Source organism: Varanus komodoensis, unplaced genomic scaffold, assembly GCF_004798865.1.
Source record: "Varanus komodoensis strain SLA01 unplaced genomic scaffold, ASM479886v1 scaffold1, whole genome shotgun sequence".
Taxonomy (NCBI): Eukaryota; Metazoa; Chordata; class Lepidosauria; order Squamata; family Varanidae; genus Varanus; species Varanus komodoensis.
Window position 1 is genome coordinate 114,514,361 of NW_025335268.1, and position 17,030 is coordinate 114,531,390.

The window sequence follows — 17,030 nt, forward strand, 5'->3', positions numbered from 1 at the left end:
AACCCATCGCAACCCCATGAACAACATTCCTCCAGGCAAATAAATAAATAAGCATAAAAAGGTCTTTTTCAGATACATCCAGAACAAAGACATGAGAAAGAGAAGGGTGTCCAGCTACATAATGTGGAAGACAGAGTGATAACAGATGACAAGGAAAAGGCAGAGGCACTCAATGGCTACTTCACCTCAGTCTTCTTCCACAAGGAAATCTGCAATCAAGAGGAAATACAAGCTGAATGTGCGAGATGGCAGCCCAAGACTGACAGAATACCTAGTGGAATAAACACTTTCAAATCTCCATCCCAGAGTCTTAAAACAGTAGTACAAGACAACTGGAGAAGGGCTAATGTCTTCAAAAAGGGGGAAGAAGATGAACCTAGGAACTACAAACCAGTTAGTCTCACATAAATCCCTGGAAAAATTATGGAGAAAATTATTAAAGAATCCATCTGCAAGCATCTTAAAGAAAACACAGTGATTAATGGAAGCCAGCATGGATTTATCAAAAATAAATCCTGTCAGACTAATTTAATCTGAGTTTCTGACTGGGTAACCTCCCAAATGGACAAAGGGGACACTGTGGACATAATCTACCTAGACTTTAACAAAGTTTTTGACATAGTGGACTTCCAATATGGCATCGGGATGGGACAGCTGTGATTAACGGGGCTCCGTTATCACGCTGGTAATTGTTCGGTAGTGGGCCATGGGAGGCTTATCTAAGCCCTGTTGGAAGATAGAGTGCCTGGGGAATCTTCTGGACGGTGTGGGGTGGCAACCCCACATCTACTGGGAAAAAATCAGGCATTTCTCAACTGGACAATACAGGGGAGAATTTAGCCCCCCCAAGTCCTCAACATTTGGCTAATAGTTTAGGAATTTAGCTAGAAATTCGTTGGATTTACTGGGAAAGACATTTTTATCTCTCTCGCTCTCTCCCCCCCCCTTTTTTTTTTTTTTTGCAATACTACCCATGGAGAAACTGTATTTGTTGCTAACTGGCATAAAGAAAAAAGAAAAAGCCCTTTGGATGGAGGGAGGAATCTCCCCCCCCCCCCCACGGAGCTTCAAGCAGTGACTGCAAATGAGGTGAGAGAGACGGAGTTTTTTATGTAAGTAAGAAAATGGTCTTTTTTTCTCTAATCTCTCCAAGGGCTTATGTTGGATTTTTGCCAAGAACTGATAGAAGGATATAAATTGCCTGTGGAAGTGGCCATTTTGCTTTCTGTTTCTTGGACTTTTGCCAAAGCATCTGGACATTTGCCAAGCCTTTGTTTCTAAGTGACTTAGACTAAAAAGAAAGCTGAAAATTCCCTTTTGCTGCCACCCTGGATTTGGATTTATAGTAAATATACTTATTCCTTTATCTTTTTCATTTATCTTCTTCTTTTTTATTTTGTTGCTGTTTTGTAACTTTTGGCAAAAATTGTTATTAGTATGGAAGAATTACAGAAGACACTTTCGGCAATACAGACTTCTTTAACAGCTTTGCAATCATCCCAACAGTCGATACTAATACAGCAGATCATTTTAATTGAACAAAAAGAACGTTTTGACAAATTAGACAATTCCATTAATGAGGCTTTGGGCATACAAATCAAACTTGAACAGAATATACAAAATACACAACAAGTAGATGGAAAATCTGAAATGGTGAATAAAGAAATACAACCAGGAAAGCCAATAAGCAAGCTATCATGGGACTTGCTTGTGAAAAAGCAACAAGCAGATGGAAAATTTGAAACAGTGGATAAAGCAATACAATTAGTAAAGCCAATAAGCAAGTTTTCATGGGATCTGCTCGTCATGTTGGAGAAGGAGAAGACAGCTAAGTATTTAAGAAAGACTATGTTTATGTGGCTATCAACAGAAGGAGCTTTGTCTATTGGGCTACAGGCACTACAATTGAAGATGTATATGATTTATTACAGGCACTACAATGATTTAAAATGAAGAAGAAAGATTGGGCAGGGGTGTAAAAAATAAGATAATTTTTTATTTTAAAAAGGAAGGATTTAAATAGGTTGGCATGTTTATATGTGATATGGAGAGGCTAAGCTACTATTGTTGGTGACAAAAGGGGTGGATATAAGCGAGATATGTTAAAGATTGTAAAGAGTTGGGCTCTTTTAAGGAGTTAATTGTAGTTGACTAAATGATGTTTAAGTTAGATGAAACATTAGTAACTTAGCTTAAAGAGAGCTTGTTTAAAAGATATTATAGGTATTAGTTGCCACCAAACAGATTAGTTAAGATGTCTTTAAAGAGGTTAAGTGGATGTTGGATATGTGAATATAAATTGGGTATTTTTTATGACATAGAGTAAAAATAAGAGAACTTATTATCTTAAAAAGGAATGACTTAAATGAGTTGGCAGGTTTATGTGTGATATGGAAAGGCTAAGCTACTGTTGTTGGTGACATAAGGGGTGGATATAAGTGAGATATGTTAAAGATTGTAAAGAGTTGGGCCCTTATAAGGAGTTAACTGTATTTGACTAAATCATGTTTAAGCTAGATGAATCATTAGCAACTTAGCTTAAAGAAAGCTTGTTTAAAAGATATTATAGGTATTAGTTGCCACCAAACAAATTAGCTAAGATGTCTTTAAAGATGTTAAATGGATGTTTCTGATTTTATTTGTAAATGTGGTAGTGAGGAACTTATTTGTCTAATACTAGAAAAATGAAAAGATTTTGAATTGTGTAGAAATGTTTAGATAGAATTTATCTTTGAAGAAGAAAGAAGATATTGACTTTTATCCAGCTTGGAGATTCTTTCCTTTAATATTGGTTAAGAGAAACAGGACTTTGCAAGAAATAGATAGATTGATTTTACTGATGAAGGAGAAAGAAGATAGTGACTTCTATCAAATTTGGAACTTCTTTTTCTATTGGCTGGAGATATGGGACTTGGTTTAGATCTAAAGATGTTTTCAAGTTATTATAAATGGATTTGAATATGATCATAGAATGTTAAAAGATATGTAGTAGGGGGCTGACCCAGTAAGTTTGATGTATGTGATGATTGATGTTTTTAGTATTAGTTTAAAATTTTAATAAAATTTCTTTAAAAAAAGTTTTTGACATAGTACCACACATCATTCTGATGAACAAATTAGCAAAAACTGGACTAGATGGAAAAACTATTAGATGGATCCAAAATTGGCTGCTAAATTGGACACAAAGAGTGCTCATCAATGGCACCTTCTCAAATTGGATGGAGGTCTCTAGTGGGGTGCCATAGTGTTCAGTCCTGGGCCCAGTGCTCTTTATTAATGATTTAGATGAGGCCACTTGCTCAAAAAATGGTGACTGCCACTGCTCCGGAGCTTCGAACACATTAGTTCAAGATAATTTTCCAATGCCCAATAATCTTAAAGTCTTGTTAAGGTCTAAACAGAATGTCCATTTTAAAATGTTTTACAAATACATAGTCTGAAAAATCATAAAAATCTGAGCTGCAGCCAAAATCTCCACTTGAAATCTGAGCTGCCTGAACAGTTATTCCCAATTCAGGCGCCACATAGTATGCAAAAAATACCCTCAGAGTCTGTTATCATCATTCATAATTTTCAATCATTAAATACAAAAAGAAAGCTTGTCAACTTGTAGTTATTGAATCCATATTAGAGCATAAAGCTTCAGAATCCTTTGAGAATATGCATGCAAAGATGCCTTACAAGTTTAAGTTACAGCAAGTAAAGTATTAATCCCTTGGCAAACAAAGTAAGAAAAAGTAAGTAAGAAAAAGAATAATACTAAAAGACAAAAGGAAAGAAAAGAACAAAAAGAAGAGAAATATATATAAGGGAGAAGGATGACTTTGGAACGTGTTTCAGTTTACCTTATCCAGCCATCTCAATGTAATCAAAGTTATAGACTAAGAGTCTTCAAGCACACCTGTCATTTGGAGAGGTAAAAACCGTCTCTTCCTGCCCTTAGAAGCGGCTATGCAAGATAAGGCACAGAACAGCAAAATCACTGTCTTTTCATGTCGCCATTTTCTCTGCCAGACCATGGAAGATTTGTTGATGCTTTTATAAAACAGATCAAGAATTCCATTGCCATGTTCACACTGATCCTGCACCTGCAATAGTATCTTAGGAGGAATGTCTCACTTATACAAGAGTGGCTTCCTGCAGTGTGTGCAGGATAGCCACAGTTGTGGTTTCAGTGCTAAGAAACAGCTACTCCTTCACAATACAGGCACAATTCAACAATAAAATGTCAGTATTCCCTATTCAAGTTTTTTGTGTGCAGCATATGCAAGTGTCCAGAAACTAATCCCATGAAAACAAGGATGCTAATTAGAATCAACTACCCTAAAAGTACATCAACAAGTATGAAGGAGAGTCAGAATGGTGCTGTGGTTGGAGTGTTGGACTAGTTTCCACTTGGCCATAAAGCTTGCTGGATGACTTTTAGACAGTCCCACCTCTCAGCCTAACCTACCTCACAGAGTTGTTTGAGAATAAAATGGAGAGGAGGATCATGTGAACTGCCTTTGATTCCCTGCAAGAGGAAAAAAAATGTATAAAGTGTATATATGCATGTAACAATTCTCCTTTTCTGCTGTCTTTCCTGGACAATTTGTGCTCAGCCATGCACAGATCTCTACTGTAGTTTAAAGTTATGTCCTTTTAGTACTTGCAGGCCTGAATCTGAGTCATCAACACAAATAATTAGGAAAAATGACTCTACTAAACCTGCTGTGAGACCATGTAGTGCTCCAAAGTACCCGAAGCATAAACCAAGTGATCAAAGAGGTATGTTCATTATCTTTATTTAAACAAGAAGTCTAGACATTTGTGGCCTTGGTTATTATCATACAACCATGGATTTTGGATTCACTGCCATTTGTTGTTATGACAAATTGGTCTGTCTGCACCTCCAACCCTGTGAGGCAGGTCAGTTTGCAAGACAAACTTTTGTCTGTACTCCTTAGAGGCAATCCTGTCACCATGCCTATGTGTTTTCAGTATTCCTTACCTTGCCCATAATCTGGACTGGATTTTACAAGGCTTTTATAAATGGTGAAGAAGAAATCCCTTCCCACAGCTTTTTATTTACCACTTTAGTAATCGGATTAGCATGTTTTCCAAGCAGTCTAGCACATGAATGTGGCAGTTTCTCCAGCTTAGGCAAGAGAAACACCAGATTCCAATTCAATATTTATATGCTGAATTCAATATAGAAAAGCAGGTAGAAGTTGAGAAACAATTGCTACTAACAAATTAAAAGTTTTAGCTCATTTTGAGCTGTGTGGTGGCTTATAAATGTATAAATAAAACTAGCATAAACTAGCTCACTACCACTGAGGCAAACATTTCTTTGGAAATATGTATATCACATATATTAACTTATCAGGGAGCCTAGATAGCAGGTGACACTTAGATCCCACCTTTCATGGGAGATAGTGAATGGCCAAATATCAACCAATGAATTTCACTGCACTGCTAAGTGGAATCATCCCAGCCCTCATCTAGCACTTGTCATTATATAACGCTGGTGACTGCTCCTTATCAAGTATACAAGCCTAGATTGGCTGCTGCATCATCAGGGACCTGTAACAAAATGTTGCAGTGTGAAATGTTCCTGTTCAGGGGCCAATCCATTATGCCCATTTCTAGAATAACCAATTATCCCTGTTTTACTATCTTCCTGCCCACAGACCCAAATGGCATTCCATAGCCATTTAGCATTCAGTCTTCCCTTTGGGATCTTTTTTCCTTTTAAAGATTTGGTATTGTATTTTTCTAAACCCAGGTTTCTCCAGGCCTGCTGGTATGTATGTATGTATGTATGTATGTATGTATGTGATTTCTAGCCCATCCCATTAGCCACATGGTTCCCTGGTTGGGTTACAACAATAAAACCAGATTAGAACAATAAAAACAGTATAAAAACATCACAACCAATAAAAAATTAATAACAATAAGAGTGCACCCACCAGAATTCCTGATTTCATAAAAGACATATCCCCTTCTGTTAAAATGCCATTAAAAACTTATCTAACAATTAAAGTGCTGGCAAAATAAAAGGTATTCACCTGGCACTGAAGGGAATTGGGGTGCCACTCCCAAAAAGGCCCCTCTTCTTGTTGCCGCCCTCATTTCCTTATTTATTTCCTTCTTGTACCTGTTTGTCTATATATTTTTTTCAGAGAACTTGCAGTCTTTAGATGGAAGTTTCATGATCTTGAAGCAATACCCAAAGATAAAACCTGCTCATTCCAGCATAGAAGGTCAGAGAAAACCTGAAAAGATCTCAGAGGTGGGTCACCAACTATTTCCAAAAACTATGGTTTAGCATATCATTATACTGTTACTTTCTTATTATTAACTGAAGTTTTAATTAACCTAATTATAAAAGTGAATACCTCACTTATTCTCATCAGGGGAAAGCATAATGACTTACAAAACAGCATTAAAATAACAAACCAGGAGAACATTCTACAAATAACTTCTCTGTACAGCCATGTTTCAACCAAAAAGTGTCAAAAGGAAACAATTTGTTTTGGAATTAACATTTATTATAGGTAAACATTGTTACAGGCAGAAAATGTATACGAATCAGCCATCTGTCATTGAATTAACATACAAATACATTAAACATAAAAGTACAGCTAACTTCAGTCCAATATACCATTATTCAAGTTTAACTGAACAGAATGAAATCTTTAAGTAAACAAGAGCACACTGTAACAGATAACATTACAAAATAAAGTGTCATGCAAGTTAAAACATTACATCTTATTTTAATGGCTGCTTCTAAAAAGTTGAATTTACTGCTTTCAGATTGTCTTGGTCTGCAGGGAGAAAAGGTACATCAAAATTGGGTAAACACGCTTTGAGAGAAAATCATGGAATAATTAATACTTTCCATGGATATCTATTTGAAAACTAAGGGAGGAAACAATGGCCCTCTCCTCAAAAAAATCTTCAAGTAAATGAGAAAGCTCAATTGTCTGGAATTGCCAATAAGACGACACTGTTATCAGGAGGATAAAACAGTCATAGGCAACATTTTCTTGAAATAGACAGACTGTGGCCAGATTTCATATTAAATATTGGATCTCTTGCTTTCCCAAGATCAAGATTTACACTGTTGTGGTTAAAACTAAAGTGCCTGTAACTTGGCAGCTTTCAGTCAACTGCTCCCATGGACGTAGCTCCATGGAGGGATCTCATGAGATAATGAAATTAAAGAAGTCATTTAAAGAGTGATCTTATTCAAGTTGCGACACAAAAGCTACCTACTTCCCTCACCATATCCTAGCCAACTGGGCATGCTAAGAGCTGTTGGCCTTTTTTCTGTGCACAGGGCTTTACCAACTGTATTACAACTTTAAACAAATGGTTTTAGGAAACTCCCACGGTTGTTCTACTCATGGACCATAGTATAGAGTCACAGACTGTTTTGTATTATTGGCAGAGATGTCTTCATACTATCAGGTCACGCTACAGTTGAATGTTGCCTAACCCTGTGTAAAAGGGAGAGACTTTATTTGCTATATTTTTTCATTAAGTATTTAACTAAATACAAGCTGTGTACGTTAACAGATTAAAAATAATGAAAGAAATCAGAATGATTCAGAAAAAATATTTAAATAATCAGAAATATTTGGCAAAGGTTTGCTTGGGTACATATTACAAAAGATGGTAATCAATATATCTTGTTAGAAGTAAAAGACTATTGAAAAGGAATAGGGAAATAAATACGGCCCCTAAGTATTGTCTATGTCTTCGAAGGAACAGCAGACCAACTCCTACATAAAAAGAGATGTTGGCTCTGATATATAATTTCTTATGGGCTCTCCAGTCCATTCGCCACCCACTGAGCTTTACATCAGCCAGAAGGGATCAGACTCACTGGGCTGCCCTTTGCATTTTAAATGGAGGAACAAAGGTGAAATTGCTTCTATGCTTCTCTCTATTGGTCTGGCTTTTGCTGGACTGGTATACAATAGTCAGAGGGTTCTGTACTTTGAGGTACAGAATTGAGCCCTAAATATTTTTGTGTAGTGTTGTATATTTAGTACTAGGCACAATTTCTCCATAATCATCACTAATAATGCAATCCTAGGCATGCCTACTTAGAGCGACATACTGTGTTCAATAGTGCTTACTCCCTTGTAAGTGTGGTAAGGATCGCAGCCTGAGATTAACTATTGGCCTTTAACTAATGTGAAATTGTAGCTGTAGTTAATATTTTCTAGATCTTATTAAACCACTGTTAGATAGCAGGAGGACTTTTATGTTTCCATTTTTCTGCAATTTGGGATTTTCCTGTAATTAAAGGAATGGCTACCAGCTTCATTCTAATTAATGACTTTGCTTTCTTGTCCAAAGCACTTAACCAAAATGTCTTAGGATCAAAGGAAAATAAATTTCCTATATGTTTCTTAATGTGCAGAAATAACTTTATGTAGTATCTTTGTATCATATATTCTACAAAATGATACATGAGCTTGTTTTGCCACATCTTTTACAGCAATACTTCATGGATTTTTCAGGAACCAGTAACTGGAATGGACAGACAACTGTCATAGAGAGAAAAGGTTGGACAAAAAGTAAATAAAAAAAATGACAACAGCAGCATTTAAATATCACACTTTTGTAAAATGCTTCAGATATATCTCAAAAATATTACAGTGGGAGAAACATATTGCAGGCTCCATATTGTTAAATTTTAACAACTTAACAACACTTTATGGAAGTTCGGACAGAAAAAAGTCCTACAACTTCCCAGTAGCCTTCCAACCAGCCATGCTGGCTGGGGGGCATCCTGGGAACTGCAGGCCTTTCTGATCAAAACAACCATAGGATTCATTGCATTCATTGTCACTCTCAGACCAACCACTTGATTGCAATTACACTTCTCTGCAGCCACAAATTCTCCACTTAAGCAAACTCGAAGGTATTATCTAAACAGTTAATATAGGTACTTTCTGGCTGAGTTCACACAACACGGTTATAGTAGTTTCCTGCATAGAATGGTATGCCATTTCATCTGAATCTTGTCAGCTGTATTTCAGCATGGTGTATTTGTTTTAAAAACCACAGGAAGAAACTATAGTCTGTTCTATGGTTTTCATGCTTCATCATGGTTTCACTGATCAGTATCATGGTTTCCACAGTCCTGATATGCAGCAATCACAGAGACCTTTGGGAAGAACAGCTGCTGCTGCAGGAGCTGCTCCGTTCATCAAGTGTGGGACTGAATTTTAGACAGAGTAGCTGTTGAAATACCTGCCAACAGCTAGAAAACTGAAAAAGGAGGGTGGAAACTAAGCTAGCACAGAAACCACATGTCTGTCAGGCACACTTAGGCAAAACCTGTGCACCATGGAAACCACAGTGTTGCTTATCCTGATGTGTGAACCCTGTCTCTGTGAAAAGTGTTTTTATCTTATTTACATAATTGTTATTTGTGAGACATCATAAAACTCTTTATTTCATGTGGCACAACAATTCAATCCGCCATTTATGAAGAAGTCAGAAATCAAGGTGCTCAAGTACTAGAAAGGGAGAATAGAGCTCACTTCTGTACAAATGGCCCTGTGTCACCAGATGATCCAAATGCAAGGTAACCAATTCCTAGCTGGAGAATATAGTACACATGAAACTAGGCTTCTTGGTGTAATACCAGGTATTAGTATAGTATCTAATTCCTCCTCTGTTTTGGTTTCATTTTTATTATGTGAGGGGTGAATTGTAGTAACAGCAATGTGCATAAGGCCTTGTTTTTTCTGCAGAACCAGATGAGGTCTTAAAAGGAGATTGATTTTAGCCTTATTTGAACTAATAAAAAGACAGAATGGCTAGGTGTTCCTGCTATTTCTGAGTCCAGACACTTGATTGATGTTTTCTTAACAAAACAGAGCTTAAGACAAGTTTTCAAGTTGGTTTCCTGTTTGTAGTTTGTTAGGCAAGCAAAAAGCCAAAGCATGGTTGAGACCTAATTGAAAGCGTTTGCTTCTTATTCATTTCTGGTTACTTTAGCTGCCCGCATAGCATCTGAGAGGAGCCAAATGGAGATGAGTACTACTTGTAAATGATAAGCCAGGATCCTGGTGTTTCAGCATGACCCTTCCTATGCACCTTGCAGTTATTTACTTATTTTCATGTAGCCTATGGGAAGCAAAAAATCTCTTTGTATCTTCACAGCTTGGCTCATACCAGGAAACTATGCCCCCCCCCCCCCAAATCCCACTTCATTTCTAACAATAAAACGCAGAATTCTTCCCACTATGCTTGGGGCAAAAATAGATGGAAGCAGCAGTCGTAGTCAGGCTTTCAAAATTCAGCATGGTGAGTCTCACCAAAGGGACTGTCAGACAATGAATTTATTTGTGCACATTATCCATGCATTTTAATGGTCTGCCAGCCACTGACAATCCCTTCACCTAAGCACTTTGAAGGGGCTGCCATTGGCTCTCTAAGTGAGGATCACAACAGCTGGCTGTCGAGCCATCCCCTGCAACCTCAAAGAAAAAAAGAAAAGAAATGAAAAAGAAAAGGGAAAAGTTGGCAGGAGACATGGCAAGCCAAAATTGTTCACAGTCACATTGGCAAGAGCAGCAAACCAGTGTTGAATGCCTCCAAAGATTTCTGGGGGGATTTTTGTCACTCCTACCAAGTGGTTCACTAGCCAATTCTTGGTAAACACAATGGGGGCTGGATATCTCGATGAGTACAAGACGTGCTAGAACAACCCATGGGCTGTAAGAGTAGTTTGTTGCCCATGAACAAGCTAGCCTGCTGGGACCTGTTCAGGTTAGCATGACACAAAAGCCAGTGATGAGTAAACACTTCTGAAATCTGTAGGTTTTGAGATTGGAACTATTGGTAACATTTATTTAAATGTTAGATGTTTGCTTACTACTAACACTGTTGTTTTAAAGCAAAGACTCACTTCTCAAAAAATACTTAAATAATGAGGGAGAAAGAATTAAGAAGAATGTTATCCACTCTGAAGACACTTTTTTGAAGAAAATCTTCATACCTTTGTGCATTGAGGATGAATTAGAAAAGCCAGATGCCAAAGTAATCAGAGCCAGTTGTCAAAGAGAAAAATGGGACAGTCAAGTGGTAATATATTTTTCTTTCCTTTTGTTTAATGAATTTTAGAGATTCTGTAGACCAGTCAAAGCTGTTCCTTTATGATTACCCCATTCTTCCATCTGACACACAAGGACAAATTCCTAAGTTGCTTGAATAATGCTTAATTACATTGGAATGGTAAAACATCACAGTACTTGATGTGAGCAAAATAAAATGCAATTGGGACATTTTCAGCAAGGCAAAATGTTCTGCTCTGGAATAAAAACTCAGATGAAACAGAGTGACTCTAATACCAAGGAAAGATGTAGCACAGGCAGTAAATGGCTATAATGAAAAAACTGACCAAATCGTATCAATTAGAATTTTCAGAATGCCTATAAAACTAACTATCATTTGGCAGATGGTGACAAAGAAATTTATATTGGAAAAATGTGATGAACACCAGTCCTTAAGCCTGAGTTTTTCTATTGACACTTGTTCCCTCAAGTCCCAGGATAATTAGAACTATAAACAAGTCAGAAGACTTCAATTCAGAAGGACATGGTATATTTCTCTTACAAATGATCACATCCATTTCTTGATAGACAGAATATCTTCCTCAAGCTGCAACCACAGCAATGCACCCAGTGGTTGAGAATGCTGGGTCTGTAAGTGAGAAACTGGAGTTCAGTTAAATCTGTGCTTATCTAGGAATCTCAGTGTGTGGTTTTGGGCAAGTCACAAACTCACAGCCTCTCCCATAGTGGGACTAAGATAACTCGCTGCATTCCTTGAAAAAGGTTAATACACAATCTTGTATTTAAGACATTAAGATATAGGAGATATATATTTTAGCGATTATAATGTTTTTAGTTTCATTGTTTTAGTGTTTGTTTTAAACTGTTGCAACATTGCTTTGATTGCTTTTCAGCAGATAAGCTCATATATACTAAACGATAAATGCTGTTTTAAATTCATTTCAATAGACATACCCAGTTCAAGTGAAAATATTGGTGGTGAGAAAGATTAACTTTTCTTTCTTATCTCTCTAGAAAATGAGTGAATCATTTCCTGTCTATTGTCACAGTGAAGGGTACCTTGAGAAGTATGTTCTGAATCGGTGGCTTTCTTTATATGCAGATAATGCATTCTATGAAGTAAATAAGACAGGTGGAGTATGTATGCGCCTAAACATGGTTCTACAAAATAACCATAATGAGTCCATTGCAATACTTAGAAGTAAAAGATGTTCTCCTAATGTGACTGCAAAAAGGAAGAAAAAACCCACATTCCCTGGAAAACCAAAACACATCACCATTCAGATTGTATCTGTAGAAAAGGTCCCACGTGATGTCCCTGCAAGTTCTCAGAAAGTGTCACCATCTGTTCCAAAAATGGGTGGAAGTGTCATTAGAACTACTGGCAGACATGGGGCAACAGAAAGAAATATTGAACAAAAACTGGCACAGTGTAACAAAGACATCCTGATCGTACATGGAGTGAATCATGTTGGTAATATATACCATAACACTTCATCTAAGGCTATGATTTCAGGAATAAAGTCCCAACTTCCAGGCTTTTTTGAGAAGCCATTAAGTTCAGTTGAAGAAAGCCAGAAGAAAGGTAGAATGATTTTATTGGACTATGTAACCATCTCAAAACAAATTCCAATGCACAGATCTGAAGGTGAACTGGTTGATCACAACCTCTCACTTTCAGCTCTCTCACTTTCTCCAGCAATACTTGGCCACACTAAAACTGAAGCAAGCACAGGAAACAGTTCTGAAGAGCATTGCCGTGAAAATAAGCAAGCTGGCACTGAATTCATTGCACAACATCCCCCATCTTCCATCCAAGAAAGCAGTGAAAGGATACGGCTAACCTCATCACTAACCGGCTTTCAAGAAGTAAATAACAGTTTTGGGCCCCAGGAATCAAGGACATTGGCTACAAATGTAATGCAGAGTGTTATATCTGCTCCAGTTATAAGTATACCAACAGCACAATTAGATACATGTGAAGACCATGGGGACCAAAGCAGGCAGAAGCCTAGTGATATTGAAGGAAGTAGAGGTAATAATACAAAAAGAGTGGTGCCAACTGCTAAAATGTATTAGTGATAAATACTTTTATCACCAATACATGTGTAGAACTACTTTATCTGTATTTGCTGCTATGATGTAGTCCAGAATAATTGTTCCCACTAAGGAAGATACCTTGTTAAACCATTAATACATGGTTTTTAAAAATTAGCAATGCATTCATTTTCAGGCACTGTATAAAAACATGCTGAAGCAATAAATGGTTCTGAAGATGTTGGGTAACCCCTGCTGTTTCACTGTAACATTACAAAATGTGATTTTGCATTGGCATTTCTGTGCTGTTTTCACTTTCAAATGTGAAACTGAGACTTGTAATGAGTTCACCAAAGATCCATTGCTGCACTGTTGATATTATGCCAGTATTGAAAGAACTCCTTTTGTGTACCATTATGGTTCCGGGGTCAATTCAAGGTCTAGTTCTTTAAAACACTAATTAACTTCATATCCTGTTGATGAGATTTTTCTTCCTATGTGAACCTCCATTTGTTAACACCTTCAGGATTTTCTCCACGGCTGAGTTTTGGCAGGTGAAGACTACTTTTAATGGCAATTAATTGCTGTTAAGAGTCTTTGTTATTAGTGTTTTCTTCTTATTATTTCATATCACCCTGAGATATCGGCAACATGACAGGATGTAAATCCCTATATAGATAAATACATTGATTTCATTAAAAGTTCCCCACACTTTGCTGCAAAGATGCAAACAGCAACCAAAATTTATAGCAGTACAGTATAGCCCTTTTGAACCCCCTCCCTCAATCATACTAGAGCTGGAACAATAGCTGAAACATACATATATTTTGGACTATAATCCATAACACATACTACTTAGACAGGTCTTTGTAGCCCTGATTGCATTAGCCTTGCCGCAATAGGCTTTCCCTTGAAAATGCAGGTATACAGCTTGGAGGCTTTTCTTGATCCAGCATTGCTACTTGAACTCTATGGCTAAAACGCCTTTTACCTGCTTCAGCTGATTCCTTGATTATGGCCATTCCTGGAGGAAAATTGTCTGACCAGAGTAGCTCATATTCTGGTAGCCTGACTCGATTGCTGTTGCACATAGTGTATGGGGCTATACCTGAGGATGACTTTGAAGCTTCAGCTAGTGTAGAATGAAGAGCCATGAATCAAATTCAAGGTGTCCAAGTCAGAGTCCAATTCAAGTTGTCGATGCTTAACTGTAAAGCCCTAAGAATGCAGTGGTGGCAACCTAACCATTTGGAAGCCTCTGAACTCAGAGGTGCCAAAGCTTCCTTTGCCCTGCTGGGATGAAACTGGCTGAGCTTGAGGAGTAGTAAGGGAAATCCCTACCTCCCTGTCCTCCATCTTTCCTGATTTTCGTAAGATGGGGTACAAAGCCTATCTATCATGGGTGGTTGGAGTCAGGGAAGGAAGGCAGCTCAGAAAGAAGGCTCTTATCTTCCTCTCCCCTTCCCCTGAAACATCCGATTTTTTCCTCCTCTTCCAGGGTTGGAAGAAACAGGTGGTGCAATTGCTCCCTGTGCTAGCAGGAAGGGAGTCTGGTCTCCAGCTCCCCCATCCAAGGTTGGAGAACTATCTCCAATTCCAAAGGGGTTTTCTGAGTCAGATTATAACCCCTAGAACACTCTCCTAGGGAACACAGGATTGCACTCAAACACTTGGGATGAAATATCTGCAAGAACTCCTCTTTCTATAGCAGCCTGCCTGTAACTTGAACAACCCCTGGGGATTTTTCCCCTACTTCAACAAGGCAGAAGCCTCTTTGCTTTTGACACCCTGATCATATAATAACCTCTTCATGGAGGTGCAACCACTATCAGCACGGAGTTTTGTCAGGGCCAGAGGAAACCTTTTCATTTAGCCAGTGGTTGATGTTGTTTGGTCCACTGTATTTGCTGCCTTTTCTATTTGTTATCATTATGTAGTGTTACCATTTAGTTATATTTATTTTTTACCACAATAATTGTATGAGCAATTGAGGTTTCCTTAGCACTAGGGAAGGAAAATTAATTAATGGTCTCATTAATTATCCTACCAAAATCTCTATGTGCATAATTTTAAATTTACCCTATTCTTCCAGTGCTAGTAGTTCCCCCCAGTGGCATGTCTGTACATCTGATCAACATGCAGCCTTCTTCATGTGAGTCTGCATTGATGCTGAGCAACAACAGGATGAGCTGTAATGGAACATGAGTTTTTGTTCCTTCAGGGGTAGCTCAGACAATGTAGGAAGTCCTGAGCCATCTTCCGAATGCAGCTCACATGAGAAAACATGCAGCATAGGTACTAGTGACTGCCCTAAGGTGTTCATGCTAGCCACATCACCACAGTCACCTGTGTGGCCTTGACTGCTTATGCATGAAAGAAAGTGCCTATGTGAACAACTTCATGGCCAGGACGTCTCCAATTATATTATATTGTTTTATATTGTTATTATTTATTTATTGTTGTAAGCCGCCCTGAGGCTCCGGCGAATGGGGCGGCATAGCAGCTTTCTAAATAAATAAATAAACTCCATATGAATTAACTTCCTAAATACAGTTCTATTTACATTACTAAATTTAGAACTGTATACTATACTTTAAACTGCAATCCTATGAACTGTGTGTACACATACACATTTATATACTGTATATATAGACAAACACACACACACACACACACACACGATTCATACATCATTTTGCTGTTAATGCCCAAGCAACTGTGTAGAAGACACATTGCAAAGTGCTGATCCTTTCACATCCTTTATTTGCTGTGGACTGTAAAGCCACAAAAAGTTTTTCAATAGCTGCATAAGAGAAAAAGTGTATCTCCTGGCCCTAAAGTCAGTGGGCCAAAAGAGGTAAATGCTATTTCAAACTCAAACAAGCAAAAGGAGGCAGGGAATGATCCTTGGAAAACCACAATCTCTTACTGTTACACGCTCCTTCACCAGGTGGCTTGCCCAGAAATGGTGAGCAAGATTGGGAGAGCAGCGGCAACAGCTACCCACGCTTGCTTGCACACCTCTCCCTCATGGCCCCACTTTCAAGGAGGTTACTGTTTGACAGTGGGACTCTTGGTGCGTTCCCAACCGCCCTTCCTGTCTCTGACACAAGGTGACCATTTTAATCGCAGTAGCTGATGACCTGGTATTTTCCAGTTTTTCTAAAAGCGTGCTCAATGCAATGGGTACTTTGTGTTATGCAAAAAAACTGCAAAAAATACTTCTCCTCAAGTTAAATAACCAAGACTACCATCAGAGTGAGGCGATCCTTCGTTTATTGTAACAGATGGGACAAGCCCGCTCTATCAGAATCTCTCCAAAGTACAAACACATGAAACATCCCCTTTTAACGCTCAACCCGTCCACCAGTCCTCCCCCTTTCCCTCATTGGGTAAGGTACTAGGAGGTTAGTCTTTCCGTCCGCCTACTTCATAGCTCCCATCTCATCCCACTACATACATTGTCAGAATCCCGGAATCTCAATTTGAGAAGAGGAAATAAAACTTGGGTTCGTGAGAAAGATCATGCGTCCAGACTATCTTGGCTTTATTGCATAACCCAGGTTCCCCGTGGGTCCGTACTCACGATAATGCATTACCGTGCAAGCAGAGGTAAACTCTGCTGCAAAGCTTCAATACCATTGCAGGGTATTTTATAGGTACACAGGTACAGGGCAATTGATGACAGAATGCAGACATTACAGTAAGATTCTGGGGTCATCACATACAGAACAGATAAAGGAATGTCAGTCAATCATACAGAGACAATGAGATTACAGTATTTCTAATTGCAGTGTATTGACATTTTAGTTCAGTAGCTTGAACCCATCTCCAGGTCTGCTTAGACATGTAAATTCAAGCTACTGAGAAACTATTCATAAGTTCAGACCCTTATCTAGACTCTAGACA